Below are 16,049 nucleotides of genomic sequence, written 5' to 3'. Positions count from 1 at the left end.
GAGGGGAAGGAGAGAGGGTGAAAACCTGGGCACAGTTCCCTGATCCTTATTGCAAAAAAGCACTTATAAATACCACCTGCATTTCTGTAGTGCCTTCCTCATCCTCATCCTCTGGACAGCCCAACATGTTTTACAACCAACCAACCACTTATTGAAGAGCAAAAGCAAAATACTGCGGATGCTGGAAATCTGAACCAAAAACAGAAAATGCTGGAAAATTCATCTGTGGAGAGACTTATTCTTAAGACTTGAGACTTACACTGTCGTGTAGTCACTGTGGTAATGTATAAAACGCAGCAGTTAATTTGCACACAGCAAGATCCCACAAAGAGCATGTGATGTTGACCAGAATTCTGAGAGACAAATATTGACTTGGAGACGGGGAACCCGGCCCCAGCTTACTCTCAACATCCTGGCGTGGGATGTTTTACATCCCCACCTGAAGAGGGCAGACAGTTTAATTTCTCACCCAAAAGACGGCACTTCCAACAGTGCAGCACTCCCTCAGGATTGACATTGGGCTGATACAGTGTCTAGATGATGACAGGACTTGGATCTGAATGACTGGAACACAGAACCTCCTGATTCTGCAGGGTCACTGTTGCTGATATTCTGAGTGAAGGAACAATTGTTGCTTGTGAAGCTCCATGGGTTTATGGCGGGAGAGTCACTCATGCCCCTCTCAGTGGGTCTAAGCGGTCACCAACCGCAAGGAATCTAAGACACCCCTCCCAGCAAGCTGGAAGTACAATTAGGGAGAACAGGCAGATCAGAGGACCTCCTGCTGGCACTGTTCCTGGGCCTGGCCAAGGTAGCCCTTAGCAGGTCCAGGCTGTGAGTGGCCAAGGGGGTTGGTCAGCCTGACTGGCTGCCTCTCCCCCACATGGATTAGTATACAGAGCAGCATAAGTGCCAAGATGGGCTGGTCCCGATCTTTCAATCACGCTCAGAAGAGGTACTCATTGCCTCTTTCAGTTGATAAAGAGCAGCGACTGGTTGAATAAAAAGAGGTCAAAGTACAGTTAGAATTTTTTCTGTCCAGGACAGTTGCCAAGGTTGAGAAACAGGAACAAAAAGACAGAGAATATCACTCCATGTCCTGTTCACACATCACCCCCTGTGTGCTCACTGACATACACTGGCTCCCAGTCCAGTGATGCCTCGATTATAAAATTCTCACCCGTGTTTTCAAATCCCTCCATGGCCTCACCCCCTCCCGATCTCTGTAACCTCCTCCAGCCCTCCAACCCTTCGTGACATCTGCACTCCGCCAATCTGGCCTCTTACGCAGCCCCAGGTTTTAAATGTTTCACTATTGGCGGCCGTGCCTTCAACTGCCTTAACCCTAAACCCTGGAATACCCTCCCTAAACCTCTCAACCTCTCTCTCTCTCTCTCTCCTCCTTTAAGACACTCCTTAAGACCTACCTCTTTTGCCAAGCTTTTGGTCAACTGAACTAATACCTCCTTCTGTGGCTCAATGTCAATTTTGCTATATGAATGCAAGTTGCTGTTGGATCCAGAATATGGTATAAATTGTACAGTATAAAATATTCTTAAAAACGGGAAATTTGGATCAAAATGTTTCTCTAGATTCGGAATTTTGTCCTGCTGTCAGTAAACACCCACAAAAGCAGCTGTCTATCCAGATGTTCCCTGGTTCTAACAGGTTATTACTGAATAACCGTGCACAGAACAAACGTTCCAAAGTGAGAGGTTTCAATTCTGAGCCCAAAGCAAATATTATCCCAAAGCTCAGCACTCCAAGAACGGTGCCTGGGGGTCATTACAATAAAATGAAAGGTGTTTTTAGAAAGTCTGTAGTGACTTTTCTCATAAAAATTGCTCCGGTGTTATTATTTACCATGCCAAAGACACACATTAACCCTTTACTACGGTAGGATTGGGTTATGAGTTTGACAAATTCAGAGAAAGGGTTGGTTTAGTTTGTTAAACATTTATGGTACTATCGAACCTGAGTTTATTCAGTTGGGCATGGTTAACAGTGGTGTATCTGGGAAATGTGCCATTCGGTCAGCAGGGTAAGGGTTACTCGTTGCAGTTTTTAGAAAAAAGCATTCTCAGGGCGTGGGAATCATTAACAAAGCCGGCATTCATTGCTGATCCCGCATTGCCCTGAGAAGGTGGGGCTGAGACAATGGATAATGAATGGGGGAGGTGGGATTCTGCTCCACCCCAGCAGAGATTAACCCATTCCCTGCCCCACCCCAGCAGAGATTAACCCATTCACTGCCCTACCCAAGAAACGATTAACCCAGTCACTGCCCCACCCCAACAGAGATTAACCCATTCACTGCTCACCCCAGCAGCAATTAACCCATTCACTGCCCCACCCAAACAATGATGAACCCATTCACTGCCTCACCCCAGCAGCGATTTATTTATTCACTGCTCCTCCCCAAAAGAGATTACTCTATCCACTGCCCTTCTCCAGCAATGATTAACCCATTCGTTGCCCCACACCAGAAACGATTAATTTACTCACTGCTCCACTCCTGCAGAGATTAACCCATCGCTGCCCCACACCAGCAATGATTGACTCATTCACTGCCCTGTCCCAGCAGAGATTAACCCATTCACTGACCCACCCCATAAGCAACTAACTGCCCGTGTCAGCAGAGTTTAATTCATTCGTTACCCCATCCCTGTACAGGTTAAGCTGTTCACTGGCAAATTCCAATTGTTAACCCCTAGAACCCAGCAATCAAATGACAGTTTTGTATTCTTTGCTGCTTTTTAAACTTCTGAATAAACATTGAGCTGCTTATCTCAACAGTAGCTTCATGTTCTGTATTTCCAATTGCTTTGTATGGGATACACTAAATACACTCTTGAACATGCCTGTCACTCACTCCCTGACTCTGACCTCTAGCCTGTTATCTCCAGTTCCCTTCTCATCCTGAGCATTACTAGTATTAGAAACATAGGAACAGGAGAAGGAGGTCATTTAGCCCCTCAAGCCTGCTCTGGCATTCAGTAAGATCATGGATGATCTGTACCTCAACCCAATTTACCCTGGGTTTGCTCTATCTCTCTCAATACCCCTTACCCAACAAAAATCTATCAATCTCTGTCCTGAAATTCCATTGACTCCCAGCATCCACAGCACTTTTTGGGGGATGTTCTTGATTTCTACTCCCCTTTGTGTGAAGAAGTGCTTTCTGACATCACCCCTGAACAACCTGGTTCTAATTTTTAAGATTCAGCCACCCTATCCTGTACAGACTCAAACCAGTTGCTCTGCCCCTTCCCTTCTCTCTCAGGGGACAGACTTATACTGTTCCAATACAGTGAAACCAATCACTGGGTCAGGGACTGAAAAAATGGGGCTGAATGTGCAAATTTACCAGGATGGTTTCAGGAATGTGGGAGGTTGTGGCTATAAGGTTAAGCTGGAGAAACTGGGGTTGAGCAAAGGAGATTGGACAAGGGGGGGTGTACAAGATTACGACAGGTTTAAATGAGATTGGTAGAGAAAAGCTGTTCCTAGTAACTGATGACACAAAGACTTAGAGACACAGCTTTAAGGTTTTAGGCAAGAGATGCAGGGAGAATGCGAGGAAGGACTTTATCATGTAGTGAGTGATAATGACGTGGACCTCACTGCCCAGGAGGGTGGTAATGACGTGGACCTCACTGCCCAGGAGGGTGGTAATGATGTGGACCTCACTGCCCAGGAGGGTGGTAATGATGTGGACCTCACTGCCCAGGAGGGTGGTAATGATGTGGACCTCACTGTCCAGGAGGGTGGTAATGATGTGGACCTCACTGCCCAGGAGGGTGGTAATGATGTGGACCTCACTGCCCAGGAGGGTGGTAATGACATGGACCTCACTGCCCAGGAGGGTGGTAATGATGTGGACCTCACTGCCCAGGAGGGTGGATAATGAAGTGGACCTCACTGCCCAGGAGGGTGGTAATGATGTGGACCTCACTGCCCAGGAGGGTGGTAATGACGTGGACCTCACTGCCCAGGAGGGTGGTAATGACGTGGACCTCACTGCCCAGGAGGGTGGTAATGACATGGACCTCACTGCCCAGGAGGGTGGTAATGACGTGGACCTCACTGCCCAGGAGGGTGGATAATGACGTGGACCTCACTGCCCAGGAGGGTGGATAATGACGTGGACCTCACTGCCCAGGAGGGTGGTAATGACGTGGTCCTCACTGCCCAGGAGGGTGGTAATGACGTGGACGTCACTGCCCAGGAGGGTGGTAATGACGTGGACCTCACTGCCCAGGAGGGTGGTAATGACGTGGTCCTCACTGCCCAGGAGGGTGGTAATGACGTGGACGTCACTGCCCAGGAGGGTGGTGGCAGCAGAGATAATCAACGATTCCTAAGGAAATTGAACAGGCACTTGAGGGAATTATCGAAACTTGCAGGGTTATGGGGTTAGATTGGGGGAATGGGACTGATTGGGTTGCTCTACAGAGAGCTGCCATGGATTCAAAGGGCTAACTGGCCTCCTTCTGTGCCCCAAATGACTCTATGACCTTGATTCAGACGTTTTTGCAAACCCCAGTTGTGATTGGCTGTAGGATATACTATGTGTTGCTGTGGTCAGATTCCACAGGCACTCAGTGGCTAAACCAGTAGCTCCTTAAAGTGACCGCCGGAGTTTGAGTGTCAGAATGATAAGTTTAAGGGATTTTTTAAAACCTACTTTATTGTGGAACCAGGTAGAGGATGAGTATTCCTCTTAACTCCACACTAAACCAGTGGGTCAAAGCTGGACTTGCCCACTGTGTCCCACAGCTAAAATCTCTTCCCTCTAACCTGTTCATATAAATTGGACAAGCTCTAATTGGAAAGGTTGAGAGGTGATGTGATTACTGTATGGGATTCTGAAGGGACTGGATAATGTTGATCACTGTCTCAGCATGTCCAGAAAAGTAGAGCCAGAGGACACAGCCTGAGATTGAAGGGGGGAAAGTTCAAAACTAATCTACAATGGCAAAAAGATAACATTGATTCATTAAATTATAATTTGTTCAGAAAACAACATTTTTGGATACAGTGTATGTAATTTGAGACATGATGTATTGTGGCGAGTTTGGGAGGAACAGGTGAATTTAGACCAACAGTTCCCAAACTCTCCATCATTGTGGGTTTCCACACCTCAAGCCTGGGTCTGTCGTAGATTCACTTAGAGAGATTGGTCACGGTGATTAGTCAATATCCCCATTATTTGGGGAGATGGTGGTGTAGTGGGAATATCACTGGACTAGTAATTCCAAGGCCCAGGTTAATGCTCTGGGGATGTGGGTTCAAATCCCACCACAGCAGCTGGTGGAATTTGAATTCAGTTAATAAAACCGGAATATAAAGCTAATCTCAGTAATGGTGACCATGAAACTATCATTGATTGTTGTAAAACCCCACCTTGTTCACTAATGACCTTCAGGGAAGGAAACCTGCCGTCCTTACCTGGTCTGGCCTGGCCTACATATGATTCCAGACCTACAACAATGTGCTTGACTCTTAACTGCCCTCTGCAATGGCTGAGCAAGCCGCTCAGTTCAAGGGCAATTAAGGATGGGCAACAACAAGTGCTGAAGTGATGCCCACATCCCATCCCATAAAAGAAGAAAGAAAAAAGTCATTGGATTAGGCAAATACCAGGATGGTAGAAAGGGAGCTAGATGGACCCTGGTCTTTTACTGTTCAGCAATTCTCATCAAGGTGGGACTGACACAAAGATTCATCAGCTGCAAATAAAAAAACCCAGCTGTGAAACGTGCATTCTTTATTCGAGAGGGAAAAGTATGAAAAGTAGTTAAGAATCCTATGAATATCCTTAGGCCTGATACCAGACAACCCTGCAGTGCAAAGTGCTGACTGCCTCCTCAACGTGACTGCAGTACCAGCCGCCTCCTACAGATAGTGCCACTGAGCATTCACCATTATTCTTACGACAGCGCCATCTCCTGGGGAATCAGCGGCATTACAGCATCCACTACACAGCAGCGCCATCAACAGGCACTTACTGGTACTGCAGCCCCCGACTCTCATTCTCTGCTCCTATCACTACTTGCTTGTCCCTACAACAACACCACCCCCCAGCTTCTCTCCCCCCACCCCCCCACTTTAAACCAGCTTATATTTCACCCCTCTCCTAATATTACTCAGTTCTGTTGACGGGTCATGAGGACTCGAAACGTCAACTCTTTTCTTCTCCGCCGATGCTGCCAGACCTGCTGAGTTTCTCCAGGTAATTCTGTTTTTGTTCTAATTTTCTTGGTTCTTGCAAATTTTGGATCAAATGAAGGATTAACTGCTTTCCCTGTGCCAATGCCTGGCACCTCCTCTAAGTCGGCAAAGTGAAGACACTATGGTTAAAATCCGTAAGGTGTAGGCAAAGCACAAAACCAGGAGGTGTCTGGTACTTGCTGCAGGTCCACCTAGAGAGACTCAGAGGATATTCCACTGCAATCCAGATGCACCTGGTCCTGTCTCCTACATAGCCACTTTCCATCAGGTACCGGTGGATAGTAATCAGGAGCCTGGCTGCATTTCCAATCGCTAGCCAATGTGCATTATGTCGTATAAGGGTATCTGGCATAGCAAGGGTTAATGTGGGACTGGGAAACAGTCCTGCCCACGGTGTGATGTAAAGAGAGACATGACCTGAGACTAGAGTCATTTGCGGACTGGACAGAGGCCTATGTAGAAGCAAGCATAGAGTTAGCTCATAGCTTGGGTTATCCTGTATAGATGTACATAAAAAACACAATATTCAACCATACAAAACTCAGAAGCTCTTCGTATACTGAATATACAACTAAGGCCAATTCTCATCCTCCAGGGAACCAACAAGAAAGAAAAACATACTTGACCTCATCCTCACCAGCCTGCCTGCTGCAGGAGCATCTGTCCATGACAATACTGGTAGGAGTGACCACCGCACAGTCATTGTGGAGATGAAGTCCCACCTTCACATCGAGTATATATCCTCCATCGTGTTGTGTGGCACTATCACCGTGCTAAATGGGATAGATTTCAAACAGACCTAGCAACTCAAGACTGGGCATCCATGAGGCACTGTGGGCCATCAGCAGCAGCAGAATTGTACTCGAACAGAATCTGTAACCTCATGGCCCAGCATATCCCCCACTCTACCACTACCATCAAGCCAGGAGATCAACCCTGGTTCAATGAAGAGTGCAGGAGGTCATGCCAGGAGCAGCACCAGGCATACCTAAAAATGAGGTGTCAACCTGGTGAAGCTATAACACAGGACTACTAGCGTGCCAAACAGCATCAGCAGCAAGTAATAGACAGAGCTAAGCAGGGTGGTTAACAGTGAGGTTGAGTGTCTTGGGCTACAGGAAGATATAAACGGGATGGTCAAATGGGCAGATAAGTGGCTGATGGAATTTAACCCTGAAAAGTGTGAGGTGATACACTTTGGAAGGAGTAATTTGACAAGGAAGTATTCAATGAACAGCATGACACTAGGAAGTTCTGAGGAACAAAGGGACCTTGGTGTGTGTCCCCATAGATCTCTGAAGGCGGAGGGGCATGTTAGTGGGGTGGTGAAAAAGGCATATGGGACACTTGCCTTTATCAATCGAGGCATAGATTACAAAAGTAGGGAGGTCATGTTGGAATTGTATAGAACCTTGGTGAGGCCACAGCTGGAGTACTGTGTGCAGTTCTGGTCGCCACATTATAGGAAGGATGTGATTGCACTGGAGGGGGTGCAGAGGATATTCACCAGGATGTTGTCGGGGATGAAACATTTAAGTTATGAAGAGAGGTTGGACAGGCTTGGGTTGTCTTTGCTGGAGCAGAGAAGGCTGAGGGGCGACCTGATCGAGGTGTACAAGATTATGAGTGGCATGGACAGGGTGGATAGGGAGCAGCTGTTCGCCTTAGTTGAAGGGTCAATCACGAGGGGACATAAGTTCAAGGTGAGGGGCAGGAGGTTTATGGGGGATGTGAGGAAAAACTTTTTTACCCAGAGGGTGGTGACGGTCTGGAATGCACTGCCTGGGAGGGTGGTGGAGGCGGGTTGCCTCACATCTTTTAAGAAGTACCTGGATGAGCACTTGGCACAACATAACATTCAAGGCTATGGGCCAAGTGTTGGTAAATGGGATTAGGTAGGTAGGTCAGGTGTTTCTCACATGTTGGTGCAGACTCGATGGGCCGAAGGGTCTCTTCTGCACTGTGTGATTCTGTGATCCCACAATCAATGGATCAGATCTAAGCTCTGCAGTCCTGCCACATCCAGTCGTGAATGGTGGTGGACAATTAAACAACTCACTGGAGGAGGAGGCTCCACAAATATCCCCATCCTCAATGATGGAGGAGGCCAGCACATCAGTGCAAAAGATAAGGCTGAAGCATATACTACAATCATCAGCCAGAAGTGCTGAGTGGATGATCCATCTCGGCCTCCTCCAGAGGTCCCAAGCATCACAGATGCCAGTCTTCAGCCAATTCGATTCACTCCACACATGATATCGAGAAACGGCCAAAGGCACTGGATACTGCAAAGGCTATGGGACCTGACAATATTCTGGCAATAGTGCTGAAGACTTGTGCTCCAGAACTTGCCGCGCCCCTAGCCAAGCTGTTCCAGTACAGCTACAACACTGGCATCTATCCAGCTATGTGGAAAATTGCCCAGATATGCCCTGTACAGAAAAAGCAGGACAAATCCAACCCGGCCAATTACCACCCCATCAGTCTAATCTTGATCATCAGTAAAGTAATGGAAGGGGTCATCAACAGTGCTATCAAGCAGCACTTGCTTAGCAATAACCTGCTCGCTGATGCCCAGTTTGGGTTCCGCCAGGTTCTGACCTCGTTACAGCCTTGGTCCAAACATGGACAAAAAAGTTGAACTCCTGAGGTGAGGTGAGAGTGACTTCCTCTCACATCAAGGTAGCATTTGACTGAGTGTGGCATTAAGGAGCCCTAGCAAAACTGGAGTCAATGGGAATCAGGGGGAAAACTCTCCACTGGTTGGAGTCATACCTAGCACAAAGGAAGATGGTTGTGGTTATTGGAGGTCAGTCATCTCAGCTCCAGGACATCACTGCAGGAGTTCCTCAGGGTAGTGTCCTTGGCTCAACCATCTTCAACTGCTTCATCAATGACCTTCCTTCCACCATAAGGTCAGAAGTGGGGATGTTCGCTGATGATTGCATAATGTTCAGCACTATTCGCGACTCTTCAGATACTGAAGCAGTCCATGTCCAAATGTAGCAAGACCTGGACAATACTCAGGCTTGTGCTGACAAGTAACATTCGCGCCACACAAGTGTCAGGCAATGACCATCTCCAATAACAGAATCCAACCATCGAACCTTGCTGTTCAATGGCACTACCATCACTGAATCCCCCACATCCTGGGGGGTTACCATTGACAAGAAACTGAACTGGACTAGCCATATAAATACTGTGGCTATAAGAGCAGGTCAGAGACTAGGAATCGTGTGATGAGTAATCCACCTCCTGACTCCCCAAAGCCTGTCCACCATCTACAAGGCACAAGTCAGGAGTGTGATGGAATACTCCCCACTTGCCCGGATGAGCGCAGCTCCAACAACACTCAAGAAGCTTGACACAGTCCAGGACAAAGCAGCCCGCTTGATTGGCACCACATCCAAAAACATTCACTCCCTCCGCCATTGACGCACAGTGGCAGCAGTGTGTACCATCTACAAGAGGCACAGCAGGAACTCACCAAGGTTTCTTCAACAGCACCTTCCAAACCCACGCCCACAACCATCCAGAAGGACAAGGGCAGCAGATAGGTGGGAACACCACCACCTGGAAGTTCCCCTTCAAGCTACTCACCATCCTGGCTTGGAAATATATCGTCGTTCCTTCACTGTCGCTGGGTCAAAATCCTGGAACTCCCTCCCTAACAGCACTGTGGGTGTACCTACACCACATGGACTGCAGCGGTTCAAGAAGGCAGCTCACCACCACCTTCTCAAGGGCGACTAGGGAAGGGCAATAAATGCTGGCCTGGCCAGCAAAGCCTGCATCCCATGAATGAATAAAAAAAAGGTGTTGCACTCACTGAAACCCAGTCTTGGCTGGAGGTCAAACTCAGTTTTTATAAGGATGTTGATATGTATGGATCAGCTATTCATTATAAAATGAGTACAATAAAGTTTAATGCAGAGAAGTGTGAAGTGATTCACCTTCTCAAGGGCAACTAGGGATGGGCAATAAATGCTGGCCCAGCCAATGAAGCCCACATCCCTTGAATGAATAAAAAAAAAAACAAATTGGTAGTAAGAATGAGCAAAGGCAATATAAACTAAAGGGTACAATTCTAAAGGAGGTGCAGGAGCAGAGGAACCTAGGGGTATAAGTACACAAATCATTGAAGGTGGCAGGGCAGGTTGAGAAAGCAGTTAATAAGGTGTACGGGATCCTGGGCTTTATAAATAGAGGGATAGAGTAGAAAAGCAAAAAAGTTGTGATGAAGCTTTATAAAACACTGGTTCGGCCTTGGTTGGAGTATTGTGTCCTGTTCTGTGCACCATACTTTAGGAAGCATATGAAGACATTGGAAAGGGTGCAGAAAATATTTTCAAGAATGTTCCAGCTGTCATGACCAGTCCCTGGGCGAGGGCCCCCAATTTGTTTACTTCCCAAATGGGATCCCAATGTTGTTATGCTCCCGGGTGAGGAGGAATGAGCTGGCTCCCCTTCTTTATTCAATCCCGTTGGTTGGACGCAACAAGGTTAATTTTAAAGGGATCCCTTCCCCCACCCTGTGGATTCTTTTTTCCAGTCCAAATGTATTTACTTTTAGAAGGAGCCAATTTAACTAGGCTTTCTTGGCTCAAAGAATGAGTATGTTTATTAGTTATTAAAACCCAGGAAAAAATAATAAAAATGCAACATACACACAGATCAGAAATGAGAAATTATGAGTCCAAATAAAAGTTTAAAAAAATACAAATCAGTCTTTGCCTTGTCCATGAGGCAGAGATGGCGGTATGTTGCAGCTGTTAAGTTGGGCGATTCCGGTAGAGCTGACTTTGGCAGTTTTGCAGTTAGTTTGGAAACGCTTGGTTCTACAGGGTAGCTGAAGAGGCTGTCCTATTTTTCTTTTGAGTGTGGCTTCTGCTGAGCCTTGCCCCCAGTAATAGAGGGACAGAGAGAGAGACTTTGCCTGCAACTGCAAGGGTAACTAGTTGGTTTGCTTGTGCTGTCACTGTCACAGCACACACTGCACAGCTCTGCAGCTGGCTTTCTAACCCTTTTTTTCCTGTGTATCCCAGGAGAGAAAATAGTCGCCTTGCATTCATCTCAGAACTATTTACACATTCTGAGATATAAATCAACAGAAGATGGATTTTTGGGTGACTGCTGAGACGTGCAAATCAGTTTTTGTCTCTGCAACCACAGGAGATTTAAGTTCAGTCTTTTGCATCTTTCCTATCTCCTTTTTTAAGTGTCTCTGCTTGAAAAAGGCCATAAGACATTTTCAGGTGCAACATTCCAAGTTCTCTCAGGACAAGTCTGTCAGTATAACCTACTTTGGAATTTTTCCAAAAGTGGTCACTTTACATTATCTGCCATCTTTTGCTCAGTGTCCTTGTTTGTATTTCTTTACAAACACACACGTCTTCCTTAAAAAGTTCAATATGCCCACAAGTAATTCGTGGCTGTAATCGGCTTTTCATGACACAGGGATTAGTAAGTTCAGTTACATAGGTAGACTGAAGAAGCTGGGGTGTGTTCTCCTTGGAGAAGGTTGAGAGGAGATTTGATAGAGATGTTCAAAATCATGATGAGCCTAGCCAGAAGAAATTAAGAGAAACTGTTCCCATTGGTGGAAGGGACAGGAACCAGAAGACATCAATATAAAGGAAATGGCAAAGGACCAACGATGACACAAGGAGGAATTTTACACAGTGAGTGGTTAAGGTCTGGAACGCACTGTCTGAGAGTTTGGTGGAGGCAGGTTCAATCGTGGCTTTCAAAAGCAAATTGGATAATTATCTGAAGAAAAAAATTGAGAGGCCAGGGAGAATTGGTGGGGGTAGCGGGACTAGGTGAATTGCTCTTACAGAGAAGCCTGCACAGACATGAAGGACTAAATGTCCTCCTTCTGTGCTGAACCATTCTATGATTCTTTATGATCACTGGTTAACTCACCTTGATCCAACACAAAATATAATCCCAAACATCTGAAAGGATTCAGCTATGGTCCAGTGGGTAGCACTCTCACCTTAGGGTCAGAAAGTTGTGGATTCATGTCTCAGTTTAGACACTTGATCACATAATCTATGTGAATTAAGGAGGCATTTCTTCACTCAGGGGGTGGTGAATATTTGGAATTCTCTACCCCAGAGGCTGTGGAAGCTCGAGCATTGTCCAAGACAAATCAGCAAATTTCTGGGTGCTTGGTATTAATGACATCAAGGGATATGGAGATAGTGAGAAAAATGGTGCAAGAGGTAGATGATCTGTTTGAATGGTGGAACAGGCTTGACGGGCCGAATGGTCTACGCCCACTCCAATTTCCTGTGTTCCTATACCTCAGTGCCAATACTAAAGGAGTGCTGCACTGTCAGAAGTGCTGTCTATTAGATGACATGTTAAATCAAGATCTGGTCTTCCCTCTCAGGAAGATGTGAGAGATTCCTTCAACACTGTTCCAAGAAGTGTTCCCCCAAAATATTTCTCCCTCAACAAACATCACATTGGTGTTTGGTCATTATACATTGTTGTTTGTGGGATCTTGCTGTGTGTACGTTGGCTGCTCCATTTCCTACATTTCAACAGTACTAATTCTTCATTGACTGTAATGCGCTTTGTGACCTCCAGTACTGGATGAACAGAAATTTCCTCCAGTTAAACATTGGGAAGGCTGAAGTCATTGCATTCAGTTCCCACCAAAAACTTTGTTCCCTCACCAATGCCTCCATCCCTCTTCCTAACAACTGTCCGAGGCTGAGCCTGACTGTTTGCAACCTCAGTGTATATTTGGCCCCAAGTTGAGCTTCTGACCTTATATCTCGAAAGGCGTCAAGGGGTATGGGGAGAGAGCGGGAGTATGGCATTGAGCTAGAGGATGGGCCAATGTCAAATTGAATGGTGGAGCAGGCTCGAAGGGCCGAATGATCTACTCCTGCTTCTATTTTCTATGTTTATATCTGCATCATCACTAAAACCACCTATTCCCACCTCCAAAACATTGCTCAGCTCAGTTCCTCTGCTGCTGCAACACTCATCCATCTATCTGCAACACTCATCCATCTATCTGCAACACTCATCCATCTATCTGCAACACTCATCCATCTATCTGCAACACTCATCCATCCCTTTGTTTTCTCTAGACTCGGACATTTACCATGCACTCCCTCGTTGTACCTTCTGGTAAGTTTGAGGTCACTCAAGCCTCTGCTGCTCATTTCCTAACATACGCCAGATACTATGCACCTATCGCCCCCTGTGCTCGCTGATCTACACTGGCTCCTGATTAAGCAATTCTTCGATTTTAAAGCTCACACAAATCCTTCCATGACTTTACTCCTCTCTATCTCTATAGCCTCCTTCAGCACTACAACCCTCTGAGGTTTCTACACTTATTTAATTCTGGCCTGATTTTAATCCATCACTGGGGCAGTGCCTTCAGCTGTCTGGGCCCTAAGCTCCGGAATTTCCACCCTAAACCTCTTCCTCCTCCTTTAAGACATTTCTTAAAACCTCTTTGACCAAGCTTTGGGTCACCTGTCCCAATATCTCCCAACATTGTGTCTTGGTGTCAAATTTTGTTTTATAATGGCCCTGCGAAGCACCTTGGGATATTTTATTACGCTTATAGGCATAATACAAAGTTGTTGTGTTGGCCTGAGGTTATGAAAGGCACTATAGAAATGCAAGTCATTTCTTATCTTGCTGGACAACATGTTATACAATAGCACCACTCTCTGGTATCCAGCAGAAATGCGATTACAGCTCAGCTCATCCAATGATTTTAGAAGTGAGAGAAAGTAACCATAAATCAAACAACCTGCAACAGGGGGATTGAATGTACCCATACTGGAATGAGTAATTTGTATCCTGGGAACTGCTAAACAGAAATAAATCTGCACCCAGATTCTATAAAATGCCCTGGCTCCCCATCTTGCAGCTTCTATTTACTTGAACTGAAAACTCTTGTGAGAATGGATGTTTTTTTTAATACTTTGGGGAATATTGTGTTATTCTGTAAAGAAAGCTGGGTGTCTGCGTGTGATTTAATTAAGCTGGGCAAGAGTTTGATAGGTGTCAGGTTGTCTGGGGGTTTGGAAACACGAAAAGGACAGAGGTGTTAAATTTGAGGACACTGTTTGGAGACATGAAAAGGGTGGAGGTGTTAAACTGACATACAAGTAAATAGGTTAGATCTAACATTTGCATTTTTAGACAAGTTGAGAGGTTGTTTGAGTATCAAAGGGGAGTCAGAGATGAAAGAAAAATGTTTGCATCTTGCAAGAGTTCATGGGTAAACAAGTAGTGGGGATGATATTTTATTGATCCAAAAGCAAAAACAAGATGGAAACATGAAATATATTATTTTTGGAAGGGTTTGAGTTTCAAAGAGGTGTGTGAGAACAATGGGACTGAGATGAAAGGGAAAAGGTATATTAGAGTTACTGTGGACAGCTGTTGGGCTAGTTAGCTGTTGAGCTGGAGCTGTTTGAGCTCTTGAGATAGCTGGAGCGCTGGGCTGGAGGAAGATGCGTTTTGAATCACCCATCCAATCAAGCCAGAAAAGTCTTGGGCAGCAGCAAGCAGTTTTATTCTGAAGTGGATTCCACCGCAGAATGGGCAAAGGCCATGTAGTACACCTTTATTGAAGCTACAGCAGTTTGCCTTGGGTAATATTACTGGATTTCATATTTAAACATCTGTAAGAGAGTGCTACCTGGAAGGTGGTTACTTGTGGGTTTGACCAAGTAGAGAGTTTTGGGGGAATGTTTTGTAAGACAAACGTTAATTGTGTAATTGTAATCTTCTGTGCTTAAGTTTTCTTTTGTTTTTATTAATAAAACTTTTACTTTTAATTTTAAAAAAACTCAAGTGTTACTGGACCTCTTACTCCTGAGGTCGGTACGTCTTCTTCTCAGTTCTTATGACCTGTAAGCCAAGTTTCCCTCCAGGATTTGATTTGCGCAATTAACACAGGCTGTGGTCATAATACTCTGCTGTATATTTCCTAACTTGAACCAAGTATTGTTGCCATACAACCCCTGTGTCGCTGACCTATACTGGCTCCCAGTCTGGGAGCACCTTGATTTTATAATTTTCATCCTTGTTTCCAAATCCTTCCATGGCCTTGCCCCTCTCTATCGCTGTAATCTCCTGTAGCCCAACAATCCTCTGAGATCTCTGCACTCGCTCTGGAATTCCCTCCCTAAGCCCTTTCACCTCTCTTTCCTCCTTTAAGATGCCTCTTAAAACCCACCTCTTTGACCAAACTTTTGGTCACCTGTCCTAATATCTCCTTATGTGGCCCAGTGTCAAATTTCATTTGATAATGCCTTTATGGAGCACCTTGGGATGTTTTGCTACATTAAGGATGCTACATAAATACAAATTATTGTTGTTGCCATTACACCTAAAGGTCCCTTAGTCTTGTTGCAACGTTGCACAGAACAAACCCGGCTTTACTTCATGGAGTCACAGAATTGTTATGGTGTAGAAGGAGGCCATTCAGCCCATTGTGTCTGCACTGGCTCTCTGAGCATTTTAACTTAGTGCCATTCTCCTGCTTTTTCCCCGTAACCCTGCACATTGTTTCTATTTAAATAATCATCCAATGCCCTCTTAAATGCGTCAATTGAACCTACCTCCACCACAATTCCAGGCAGTGCATTCCAAACCCTAACCACTCGCTGTGTGAATAAGTTTTTTCCCTCCTCACATTTGCTTCTTTTGCAAAACACTTTAAAACTGCGTCCTCTGGTTCTCGATCCATTTACGAGCATGAACAGCTTCTCCCTATCTACTCTGTCCAGACCCCTCAAGATTTTGAAAACTTCTATCAAGTCTCCTCT

This window comes from Cetorhinus maximus, chromosome 13 (genome assembly GCF_964194155.1).
Source record: "Cetorhinus maximus chromosome 13, sCetMax3.hap1.1, whole genome shotgun sequence".
Classification (NCBI taxonomy): domain Eukaryota; kingdom Metazoa; phylum Chordata; class Chondrichthyes; order Lamniformes; family Cetorhinidae; genus Cetorhinus; species Cetorhinus maximus.
This window is presented reverse-complemented; position numbering follows the sequence as displayed.